Source organism: Antennarius striatus, chromosome 15 (genome assembly GCF_040054535.1).
Source record: "Antennarius striatus isolate MH-2024 chromosome 15, ASM4005453v1, whole genome shotgun sequence".
Taxonomy (NCBI): domain Eukaryota; kingdom Metazoa; phylum Chordata; class Actinopteri; order Lophiiformes; family Antennariidae; genus Antennarius; species Antennarius striatus.
In genome coordinates, this window is record NC_090790.1 from 12,352,004 (window position 1) to 12,364,821 (window position 12,818).

The window sequence follows — 12,818 nt, forward strand, 5'->3', positions numbered from 1 at the left end:
CACACACACACACACACACACACACACACACACACACACACACACACACACACACACACACACTCACACTGACCTGAAGATTTACTTTGCCTGTTAAGCATATTTACCTCCACCAGGTAGGTTTAGAGATACGTTTGGTTTCTCTGTTGGCAGGCTTACAGAAAACTACCTGAGAGGATTTTATGAAACTTGCTGAGAGGGTTGGTCATGTGGGAGGCAAGAACCCAATACCTTTTGGATGAAGAGAGGAACTCAAGACTTAATTTATATTTTTTCTTTTCACTTTTCACTTCATGATGAGAAACTACATGACAGATTTTGATTGAACTTGTTTTAGGTCTAAAAGGGGGTCAGGATACTGACATGTTGGTGGAGGGGAGGATCCGTATCATTTCAGTTGCATTTCTTGAGAAAAATCTAAAAAACTGACTCAGAGGTCTGCATATACTCACTCCCAACATTGTTATTGTTTCAACATTTTTACCTAGCATGAAATATATTTGATGAATGCCCAAATAAATGTAGCGTATGTCACATCGGAGACCCTGTTTACGTGACACTGCATTCGATACGTCAGGCTAGGACAGCGCCTGGTTCACTGATATGTCAGACAGAGTCGGTATTGTTTATTGGTATCTGCATCAGAGTCACTGAAGGATTCCTCTGTGACGCTCCTCTGTCTCATTCAGGCAGAGCTGTGAAGATAATGGTCCCCCAAAATAGAGCCTTGTCACAGAGTTCCTTTATGTGGAGTGCTGTTAAGTCTATGGGGTGCCATTAACCCCCCCAGGCTAAAGACATGAGGGACTAAAGACTAATTTAAGATGAGTAAGATGATTGAATCACCACCACAAGGATGTGAGGATGAGACCAGTCACTCATGCAGAAGAGACCTCATTCATTATTTGTTCCACTGACGAAAGGAGCACCTCGGTTTTTGATGGCGATGCCTCCCAAAAGAATTTCGAAAATACAAAAAAGCCAACAGTCTTCAGAATTTAAATGAACACATAACAGTCTAACAAACTAAATCAGTGCAGTTTGATTATGAATTGTAATATATATGTATACAGTACATAAAAACACAATACCAACTGAATATCTCACAGATTCATTACCACACTTGATTTACTGAATGTGTCCCTGCTATGTTGCTACATCTCAAACCCACTAGCGCAGGGCATTTGGCCCACCAGACGCTGGCCTCTCCCTCTACCTTCTTTATGGAGTTGTGTAAAGAAGTGCCAGTTGTCTGCAAGGGTGAGCTCAGCTGTCAGCGGGTAGAGAGCCCCCGGATCACCCTTGGCACAGAGTCGGGCAGACAGAGAGCAGGTAATCAGGGCGGATACCACAGGATTGGCATAGCTTTAAGCTGATCCATTAAGGCATTTTACTATTCAGATATGGCGTGCTGCCAAATGCACCAGCCATTGTGGCAGCCAGTGCAGCATTTCCATCTATTTCATTCAGCGCTCAAACATTTCTTATGAGTATTGTCATCATTCAATCCTACATTGTGTGTGTATGTGTGTGTGTGTGTGTGTGTGTGTGTGTGTGTGTCTGTGTGTGTGTGTCTGTGTGTGTGTGTGCGTGTGTGTGTGTGTGTGTGTGTGTGTGTGTGTGTGTGTGTGTAAATGATCACTTGGTACTATCAGAGTGCTGGCAGGACTATGACACTGTTATTAATAGAAGTGAGGAAGTAAGGAAGGTTAAATCTCTCAGACACCGATGCTAAATGTGTAGAGAGGAGTCATTTAGAAGCCCACATGTCCTTTCAGACCCATTTACCTTATATTCACATTATGTGCATTACTATATAGTGTGTCTGCCCCTGTCATAGTAAATATGATCCACTTTGAAAAGTTGGAACATTATTCGGATCAAGGGCTGTATGAACAGCTTATTATTGGCTAAGGATAAATTAAGGTGGAATCTATTGAATTCCTACCAACAGACCAGTAACTTGATTGGGCCCTGAAAGAAATTATGAATATGTTTGTGTAAAAGTTTGTGCATTGCTTCCTGATTTTTACTTATATCATTCACAAATAATATAAAATAATTTTCCTCAGGGTCCAGAGCTGGACAGGTGGGATATATAAATGTCAACGTTCTGAGATGCAGTTCATCTTACCTTTCCTGAGGAATTATAAGTAATGTGTTCAGTGGTGGGCTTTATGTCCAAATATTCACACAAAGCTATCTCTATAGACACTACACTAATAAGAGTTGGTTACCTCTTCATTTAGGCCTCCATCCAGTTTTCCCTGGACCAGCTGTAACCCTGGTAGCTGGTATCTACACTACCTGCTGTGACTTTGAACCCTGACTTTGGGCAGCTGTCAGTGGTGCCCCCCCTCATTGAAGAAGGGACATGTGGGAAAGAAATGCTCCTCCCTAAGGTGGCATAGTGTCAGGCGCTCTGCTGTCTTTACAGTTTTTAGTATTCAAAGAACGCTCCTACTGTGTTACTAAACAAACAGGGCTGACTGTATCCTCATCACAGCCACTGTGTGAAGATGAAAAGCTCCCTTTGGGAAGGGATGTGAGGACGTAGCTTGTTGTCAATTTGTTTTACGTATCTGGATCAGTTAGCAAATTCGACCTGAGCTATTTTGTAACCTCCGGCTTTGGCGATTGCTCTGCTGAACGTTTGGGCGCTTGAATCCGGGTCTTGACTTTCACAAAGCTTCTCTGTCCCCTAAGTAACGAGTCACATTAATTAGAGAAGGAAGTGTTGAGGATGTCTTTGGGAAAAGGAGCAGCAGTGGCTGGAGAGTCGTGGCATGGAGGGTCAGATCCTGTTTCTGCTCTGGTTCCCTGCTCTAATCCAGCCTGGTATGTGTTGAGATCAGAGCTGGTCCCTTTCACTACAGTCATCCGGCGACTGTGCAGTGGAACTTGCTAAGTCCATATTTCGTCAACTGCTCCGAATTTGTAACAGAAAATTCTGGATGTCTCGTCCGCCATTGGCTCAGGCTGGGAACCAAGATCACACACGGACACTTGAAATAAAGTGACCCAACAGAAACAGTTCCACTATCCATTATCAGGTTCTAACCACAAGCAAAGATGACACTAAACAGCTGCATGCTCCCCTTGATATATTTATGTCAGTCACTTATATAAATACAGTGTGACACACATACGCATTCACACTCGTACTCATGTAAATGTGCGCATTCACACAGTCACAATCGCACAAAATGAAAACAAATGTGGACAGGCACACACATGCATTGAGGCAGATGCACACACGCGTACAAACACACATACTGTATATCATTCCCCCTGTCATTAATACCCACAGGATATTATGTCTCTCTCTCTCAGCAGGCTGAACAGTTGATCGGAGCAGCATGACCACATGTCACTTTGATGTAAATCAGGGCAGTCACCTTGAAAATCGCTTCAATTGTAAATATGAGAGGAAACTTAATGATAAACTGACTCAGTTTTACTCTCACAGGGTCAGATGAAAGATCGGTTCACCCCCGTGTTCAGTGGGAACATACATTAGTCTCAGATGTGTTTAGAATGAAGGCTGACATCGATGGTAGCTGCTAGTCTAAACAAGCACAGACACCAAGAACCTTTACAAAACTGTAGATTTAACAGGAAAAAGCGGCGACTGAAGGAAGAGAAGGAATTGTTGATGTAAGTTTGCCCAAGAAATTTCTGTGTGATCATAATTTATCTGTTTTTCATCTTAGGTGATTCCCACAATGGTCCAGTGTGTGGACTGCCCCACATGGAAGAACAGAACCATTGATTTGTTTTACACCAGTGTCCACAAGGCACCCCCCCCCCCCAGTGTAACCTAATGTATCTGCAGTCCACCTGGTGAAAAGGCTGCTGATAACAACTTGTTTGGAGCTTGTTGTGCAATTCTACATCCTTCTTTTTTGCATGTTTAAGTAGTCTATCCATCCATCCATCCATTACATCTTAAATACACCACATGATTTAGAAACCCCCCCCCCCCACTGCTAACTGGGTTAAGGTTAGCCCAGTGCCACTTTAATGTAAACCACCAAATGGTTCAACTATTTCTCTTCAGGCTGGAGGAATGATATCACATCTTACAATAATGTTCGTAACAAATGTCATGCAAACTTACACACCACTGCTGTAGCTGGCTACACACAAACATACACCTCTGTGTGTGGAGCACGGCTCTCACACTGCTCGGGTTAGAAGTTCAGATTTTAACCGGGGGCCACCTGTGTCAAAATATATAAACTCCTGGTCGTGCCAGGCGGTCTGAATCCATTAACTGTGGATGTGGATGAAAGAGCAGTGAACTTTCCCAGCCCCTGGAATATGACATTATTATGCTAATCAGAATGCGGTGTTTCCCAGCATGTTTATTAAGTCACTATTTAATTATCTGACAACTGCAACACACTGCTGACCAGGAGCATTAGCACACCGTCAGTCACCAATCACTTGATGAACTCCGGTCAGTTGCTCTTCTATTGAAAAGAGAGGTGAGTCAAATGTTCTGTCAACCTTGAACTTTGTTCTGTAAGAGGCCTCAACCAGTGGCTTACAATAACAGACAGGACAGAGCTTACAAAGAGACAACTGGACGTAATACTACCATAATGTAATAAGACCACCAGGGACAGAGGTGGTGGGAAAGTTACATTGCAGTGCTACTTTAGTTCCAAGGTCATATAAATTAGTGATAGCAATTTGCTGTTTTACTGGATCCATGGATGCTAGAATAGAATGTCAACAAGCATTTTTACTGCAGATTTAATCCCTTTTAATGGCTCAATAAAAAATATTTACCTTCTAGCCTGAAATTCATTTTAAGACACAGGGTGTTACAGGGATTATTGACAAAACTTCAGTGAGCGAGTTGGTGATAAAGAGCAGACAATTAGGAGAAAGGATGTTGGAATAATCAAACGTTATCGTCATTATCAGAATGGAGGTCAGGCTTGTTTGGCAATGACCCAATGTTTCGCTCCAAGGACGCAGCGTGGCCGTGAGTCATTCAGGGCGGAGGGTAAACTCCGTGGTGGTGTTGGTGAGTCTAACTGATATCCAGGGACACACACTTGGGTTCAAAGGTCAAGCTTCAGGTGTCAGGTGAATTGTTTTCGTCATTACATTTTATCTTTAAAGTTTAAATGAAAACACTGTCAACCATTTCTCTTACATTTCATATTATATTTCATGGAGGTGGTATTTGTGAGCAGAGCAAAAGACAATAGTGCCCCCTTCAATCAAATGAGAACAGGTTTTATTCTACAGGTCTGGTTTTTCTGCAGCTCCTAGTGGCTGTTCAGATCCCAACATCTGCTGGTTAAACCATTTTGCCGCTGGCTGAGGGAAAACCCTGCTATCAATCACAAAGTCTAACCCGGGGCTCTGATGACACATCAGTTCTTTTCAACAGCAGGTCTGAGAGACGAACAACAAAGTATGAACTTTATCATTAGTGTAACAAGATAATTTGGAGCCCTATCATACAGCACACTCCCTTTCTAAGACACTTTATCAGCTAAAGCCCATGTCCGAAAACACAGCTGCTGTCGATCCGATTTGTGACAGGTGATTTCAACGCAGGTTTGGACGATGACTCGGCTCATGTTACTAACAATTGGCATGCACAAGTTTGTGTGTAGAATCGCCAACAACACCACTGACGGAGTCTGACAGCTGAAAACACTATGGATGAAAGACAGCGTGGCCAAAAAAAAGATATATCGTAGTATGGCAGTCTGACAGGTGATAGACAGCTAGACGGGCAGACAGACAGGTGGACAGAGTGATAGACTAAATGTACTAGATAGCAAAGTGGATGCAACAGTCGTGTGGAATGCATAGAATCAGAAGTAAATAGAAATCTGATCTTGTCTGTCAAGTTTACCAAAACATCTTTTGTGGTGAATCTTAGGTCAGCACAGGGGTCAATTATCTAAGTCTCCGTGAGGATAAATACACTTATACATTTCTTTAGAATTGTTTTTCTACTCTGTAAAAAATACCTTTTTCTCCGGGGGAACAAGGGTACAGAGTGGAACGCTGTGGAAAGAGATGGCTATTATATTTCCAATGCATTCGTACCTGTCGCACGTTTAAGACAGAGAGGTGTCAAACGCGAAACGTGATCAGGATATCGGACAAAGGGAGAAGCTTCTGTGGAGGATCATTTCAGAAGGAGAAAGACCTGCCCCCCCCCACAGCAGATGGGAGCTTTATCGTTATGGCTGGAGGGGTAGAGGGCCAAAGCGATGCTATAGCCCACAAAAAAGGGTTGGAGACACGACCGCGGACGTGACACATGTCCCACCGCAGAGAAGGATTTCACTCATCTCGCCTTTGGTGTGTCATCATGTTACCATTCCTGTCAGGAGCCTCCTCCCTGTCCGCCCACGCCATATTGTTCTGTGCTCTGAGTGGACAAGGGAATAAAAGAAAATAGATAATGAAAAAGAGAGGAGGCAAGGAGTGGGAGTGAGCCACATCTTGGGGGCTATTGTTGGTGCTGTGTTTTTTTTATTTTTTTAACACCACTAAAGTGAGGGGTAAAGCTGATCAAAGAACTGAGGATGATTGCTCTGGTGGGCTCTGAGGATCATAGCTGGTGGGAGTGAATAGAGCGTTGGGCTCTGATGTATCGTTCAGGTGGAGAAAAGTAACACTGCAGACCAAGAAGTGTATCAACGGTGATATCATTCTACATCTGGTGGATCTTGAAAAGAAACACCTGTGGGCCGTTCAGTGAATGCAACACCTGGCCTGTGTTTTCATATCGACCGATGTCTGTCACCAAATGTCTCAATCAAGGTAGCTGCACATAAAGTGTCCCAAGAAAACTGCAAGATGTTTCATAGCTTTTATATCTTCATACAATGTAAAAAGAAAGAGAGAGGAAGGGGAAGAGTGTGTGTCAGGATGTAAGGTGTAGTGCCCAGAGTGCCCAGTCATAACACACCCTAGATGTACTTAAGCCCAAAATACGCAATATATAAAGCACGTTTTACTGTATGGAGTCTATTTACACTGAGGAAAAGACAAGCTTACACTTGCGCTGTGTAGAAAATTGCACATCTCTGGAAATAAACAAATCAAACAACCAGGGTGAAACAAAAGTGAGACAAGGCGAGCTGACCAGATAACACAACAAATACTTGATCATTTAAATATGTTCGTTTTACACAGAGGTGCATATGGTTCAACTTTAACTGTAGTCTTGATTTTTCTGAAGTATTTATAAAATACACAAACTCTTTGACAAACAGGGATGCAACTGTAATGCCTAGAAATTTGAGCCTCTTGGATCTCAATAATTTATAGAGTCCCCAAAAACCTCAAAGTCAAATACCTTTCTAATAGAGGTGTTTTTCTAAAATGTATCATCCACACACACACCACACATACATGCATTTTCAAGTGTGTGTGTACAAAAGTAAACCTTTTAGTGTCTTTTTAGGGAGACTGTGCTAGAGAACTGTATGTCTCTCTGCTAGAGGTGCTGCAAGATCAAGAACAGTCTACCCTCAGGTGGTAAAGCTAAGCCTTGAGAGGGTGAGAGGTCACAGACACTGGAGTGGTCACACACGTGTCAGAACATTATTTACAACTAGAGAGGCCCACCTCAGACCACCTACAACTGCTGCTCCACTACACAGGATGTACAGTCACAGTAGGTGATGTGCTTCCTGATCCACTAGGTGGTAGTAAAGCTTCACGTAAGCCATCCCTTCACCCTGACAGGAATAGCTCCTGCCATCTATCAAGAATGAATTCTGATCTTGTAAAATAAGAAAACCACACAGGGATAAAAGGACTAACAGGCATTAGTTTGTTGTGGAAATTAAAGGATGTAAGTATGGTTAGGCACAGCTTCACTTGAATAAGTGTCCATGCATGTGAGTGAGGAACTACAGTATGTCCTTGATTTGAAATGGTTCCATAACCTTTGGGTTCTTGTTCAAGGTCGAATAGAAGTTCAGGGTGGCTGACAGTATTGGAATGAGAAGTACTTGTCTGCAGCGATGACGTACACTTACTAAATTTATTATTGCAATATTCAAAATAGAACAAAACTCTACATGCATTAAGAGCACATCATCTCTCATTGCAGACCATAAATCTTTCGCTACCTGATCTGGATCCAGTGATCAAACACAATTATACTCCTCCGTGCGTGCCGATTCCAAGTTTGGTGAAAAGACATGCTGTGAACAGATGCAAGCAGCAGTCACATGCAGGATAGATGACATCCAACTTATTTATATGCCAGCAACAGGGTGGCCTTTAAAACACATATGGATTAAGATTTGTTGAATAAATGAAATTTATTACATTCATAAGCCTTATGCCAATCAAAACTAATAAAATCCATATACTATACTGGAAGCCACAAGTTTTCGGTCAGCAGGTCTGTAATAATATATCATTGAAGTATTATGGCACAAAGATAATTGCTCCTATCAAATCCAAATATAATTACAGTTAGGAAATACTCAGGATCCCTCAGATAGGCCTTATTCCCCATATATTGATATTGAAGTTGTAATCTTCTAGAAAATAAATATAAAACACAATGTGCCAACTGAATTCAATAAAGAAAAATACAAAAACCAAAAAAACAAAAGTCATGCCTCACGAAATTAATAGATTTTTGTAAATACATGCTCATTCTGAATGTTTTGCAAGTAGCAAGTCTAAACATGTTGAGAAAGGAGCAGCAAAAGATTGTGAATGTGCAAAAAGGTTTTCAAAGAAACACACAAATGGATTATTTCACAGGTAATAGTTTCATCACATACACATCCATGAAAGGGCTCAAGCAGAAACAAGGATGAGGCTCTTCTAATTGTTCTTCCTTATTATTATTATTATTATTATAATTATGAACCCAAACCCAACAGTAAACGCTTGTGACCTCCGAGTAGAAAGGTGTCATTTATCCTGATGGGTCCTCATCAGCTTCAGGAAATTATAGCCGTTGTGTCCTCAAAGTTAAAGAAATGTACAGCCACCATCTGTCATGGCATGAGAGATGATAAAGACCATCGCATGGGCAATTTGCACCTTCAAAGTGCTCAATTAAAGCCGCATTCTGCTGTCCTACAACAGCATTGATCCAAAGTCCTGGTACAAGACTGACCCGCCTGCAGTCGAGATGTGTCATTTGTTCAAAATGTGTGGATCATTATGAAGTGCCAAAAACAACAGAGACCTTGGATGTTTGAGCAACTGAAGTCAAGAATGGGACAGAGTTTCTCTTTCAAAATAGTGAATGTCAATAGAAAAGGTGATGTAGCACAAAGGCAAATTTGACCCTGTCTCAACTTTTTGGAAACATTACTGGAATCAAAATGAGATTGAGTGTATATTTATGAAAAACAATAAATTTAATTTGTTTGAACTTTAAAAATTTTGTCTTTGTATAGCTTTAGCTTGCATTGAGATGCTAAAGGAAATGCAAATCACTGGATTGCTTTGACTGAAAGATATTTTGGATTTGGATTTTTCCATAAGTGGAAAAATAATTATTTCCCTAAGAGAATTAAAAGAAAAGAAAAAGAATTAGCTCATATTTAAGTGGATTCACGTACAGGTTGTTAAGAAGAACAAGGACGCCCCCCCTGCATAGCTGTGACCACTGCCATGCAAATATATTGCAGAGCAGCTGGGTCTCTTGTTCTGGACAAATCCGAATGAAACAATACCACAGCGATAGAAAACAGGAAGGGGAACAGGATATGGAGCAAATACGTCAAAATGAGGAAGCAGCAAGGTGTGCCAGAAATCTTTAAAATCTATGAAAGAAAAAAGGTTGCATGGCATAAGTGTAGGGAGAGATACCCCTAGTGTTTGATGTGTTGACTTATTACTGGAGCACCATCTCAGATGCGCCTTCACCCCACAGTTTCAACATGTATTACCTCTGGGTTTAGCATTTTTAACATATAACAAATAGCTAACATAGATATATTCCAAATTACATCCCAACATAATTGTTTTTCCTACCAACAGACAAAGATTTTGTGATGGCAAATATCCAGCATATTGTTATCTTTAAAACAAAGATGACTAAACAGTAATTTAGTTGTTATTTGGTGGGACACAGCATGGGAACTCATGGGTTTGTCCCACTCACGTGCGTGGGGTTGGCTCAAGTCAGGTGAGATGAGATCGAGCTGTGCAAAGACAATGGAACAAGGGCAACCCTTAATAATACTGAGAGATCAGATGTCACATGTGATGTCAAGTGATATCAGAATAATTTCTCAGTCCTTGTTTACAACCTGTAGCTATATATATATGGAGTCTCACAGACCTCACACATACACTCAGGAGTTCAACATAATTAGGGAATTCCTTTTGAATATTCCAAGTAAATGCACATTTGATGCATTTCATTACAGAACTGTCAGCATAAGACAAAGATAATCTCTTTAAAGGTAAAATGCTTGGCAATATAATGCTGCAGGGTTGCTTTGCGGCCTCAGAGCCATGACATTAACTCAGCCCTCTACTGGAGAATTCTAAAGGCGAATGTCAAGTCTTCAGTCTGTGAATCAAAGTTCAGGCACAACTGGGTTATGCAGTGAGACAAAAATCCCAAGCATGAAAGTAAATCTTCTCCGAATGGCTCTGAAGGATTTCTTTTTTTGAAGTGTCCTAGTCAAAGTTCAGCTATTGAGTTTTATTTTAACCTTAAAGGAGCAGCTCATGGTTACAAACCCTCCGAACGCAGTTCTTACAGAAGAGTTGGACATTAATCCACTGCAGTGATGTCAGAGGCTATCAGCTATTAGAGGTGCTTGGATACATTTGCAGCACAAAGGTATCTATAGCCATCTTTCTATTATGATTTCACACTGGAGATTTGGATTTAGGATATTCTGGTTAACATATTTGACAAAATGATAACTGAAAACTTGCATTTTGTGTTTACTCAAGATGCCTATCTGCAAAATTTTATTTGAGATATACACACAAAATAGAAGAAATTTGGAGTGAGAGAATTAATCTAATTGTTTTCCAATTCCATGTATGATCAATCAAATCAATGTCTCCACGACATTCCCTTAAATGCTTTCTCAGATGCATTATTTTGTGCAAGCAGCCGCATTGAACCCTCTTTTTTTATGGTTGTCACTTCTTGTTCTTAGAGCCCATTTAGGACATTTAAGGAAGAATTTTCAATAACAAGCCATTCTGATGAAAAGTATTGTACGAGACGCTCCCACCGTTTTAACACCTCAGAGGGAGTGACAAAGGTGACAAACCATTCTGACAGTAATTACATGTTTGTTGAAGTAGGTCAGAGAAAAAGGAAGACACAAACAGCGATGTCCTTCACTTTTCCTGCTTGGCAAAAAATCTATTATCACAATTAAATAAGAGAAAGCGAGGGATCCTAAAAAGAGAACCTGATTAAAAAAATGAGCACATTCTTTACTCTTGATCAGCCAACAGGACTATCATCCTGCTTAGCTATGTTGCACCTTTTGACATTTAAAACCTCTTACCGGTGATGTTCACACCCACTAAATTATTTACAACAGCGGAGACATACAGCTCTGCCTTGTGACATAGTATTTAATAATCTGTATTAGGATTTCCTAATCTAATACTTTCTTATAGCAACTGTAATAACATGTTTCCTCAGTGCACAATGGAATTGAATATATCCTAGTAGAGGCCTGTAAAATAACACAATTCTATACAAAGGATTTTTTTTTTGTTACAATGATGTAATGCAATCCCTGACCTGATCCAAAGTAAAGGCTTTCATTGGAAATTTTTGATTTTTTTTGCCGGATGGATTCTGCAGTTAATGAAAGCTCTCTTTGTCTGGGTTACATACAGAAAACAGTTTAGCTTTGTATCCGTGATGCTCAATGCCCCACGGTGTGTCAGCTGGCCATCAATATGTGGTTTGACCCAGAAAATAATGACTATGGAAACAAATATATGAAAAATACAAAACAAATCAGACAGGGAATGATCTCTGTGTTTTTCCTCTATCTGGATTCATTGTAGTGAAGCTAACTGGTTGACAGTAGTGTGTGCTGACAGGTCTGATGGCTGCAGTGACCCACATGTGTGAAGGTTTATCCTCCACTTGATAGATAACATCCAGACTAAATCTTTGCTGGGGAGAAAGTTGCATCTACTACCCTGCTTTGAACTCACACAAAGCTACGACTGAAGCAATTTAAACTTGAAAAACCAAAATCTAAAGGGCAAGGAAGAGGTGCTACAGTTGTCTACTCAGTTGTGCATGAGAAGTTCAACACCAGGGGCTTTTATCCAAGTGCTTTTCTCAAGACACACTTTGGATTGAGGTAAACAAGTCTGATGCCATTTAAAATGTGTGGTGCTTCACAAAACCACACAAGACTTTCCAGTTCAATTCTCAAAGCACCGCAGCAGAAAATCAGGCTGTGAAACTTTTTCACCTATTATGTTGTCGGCTATGACATCTTAGCTCTCATGCAATTGTGCCTCTGACTATCATGAGCAGATGTAAATCCATGCTTAGGGAAACCACCTAACAGAATCCACAACTGATCTTGACAAATTGGGGGATTAAAGGACATAGGTATTTTCAAAACATGTTTGTAATGATGCACATTTTCTTTTAAAAGTATTTATAAGAGTTTAGATTTTAATCTCTGAAGTCTTTATATGATCTGACCAGGCTCTTATCACCTTTCCACCAATACACAGACTGCACCACACACACATTCTCATGCACACCACACACTGGCTTGATCGATTCATTGTGCTACATGAGAGCTGTGTGTGATGAGCAGCCAGCAGGGGGACGGGTTACT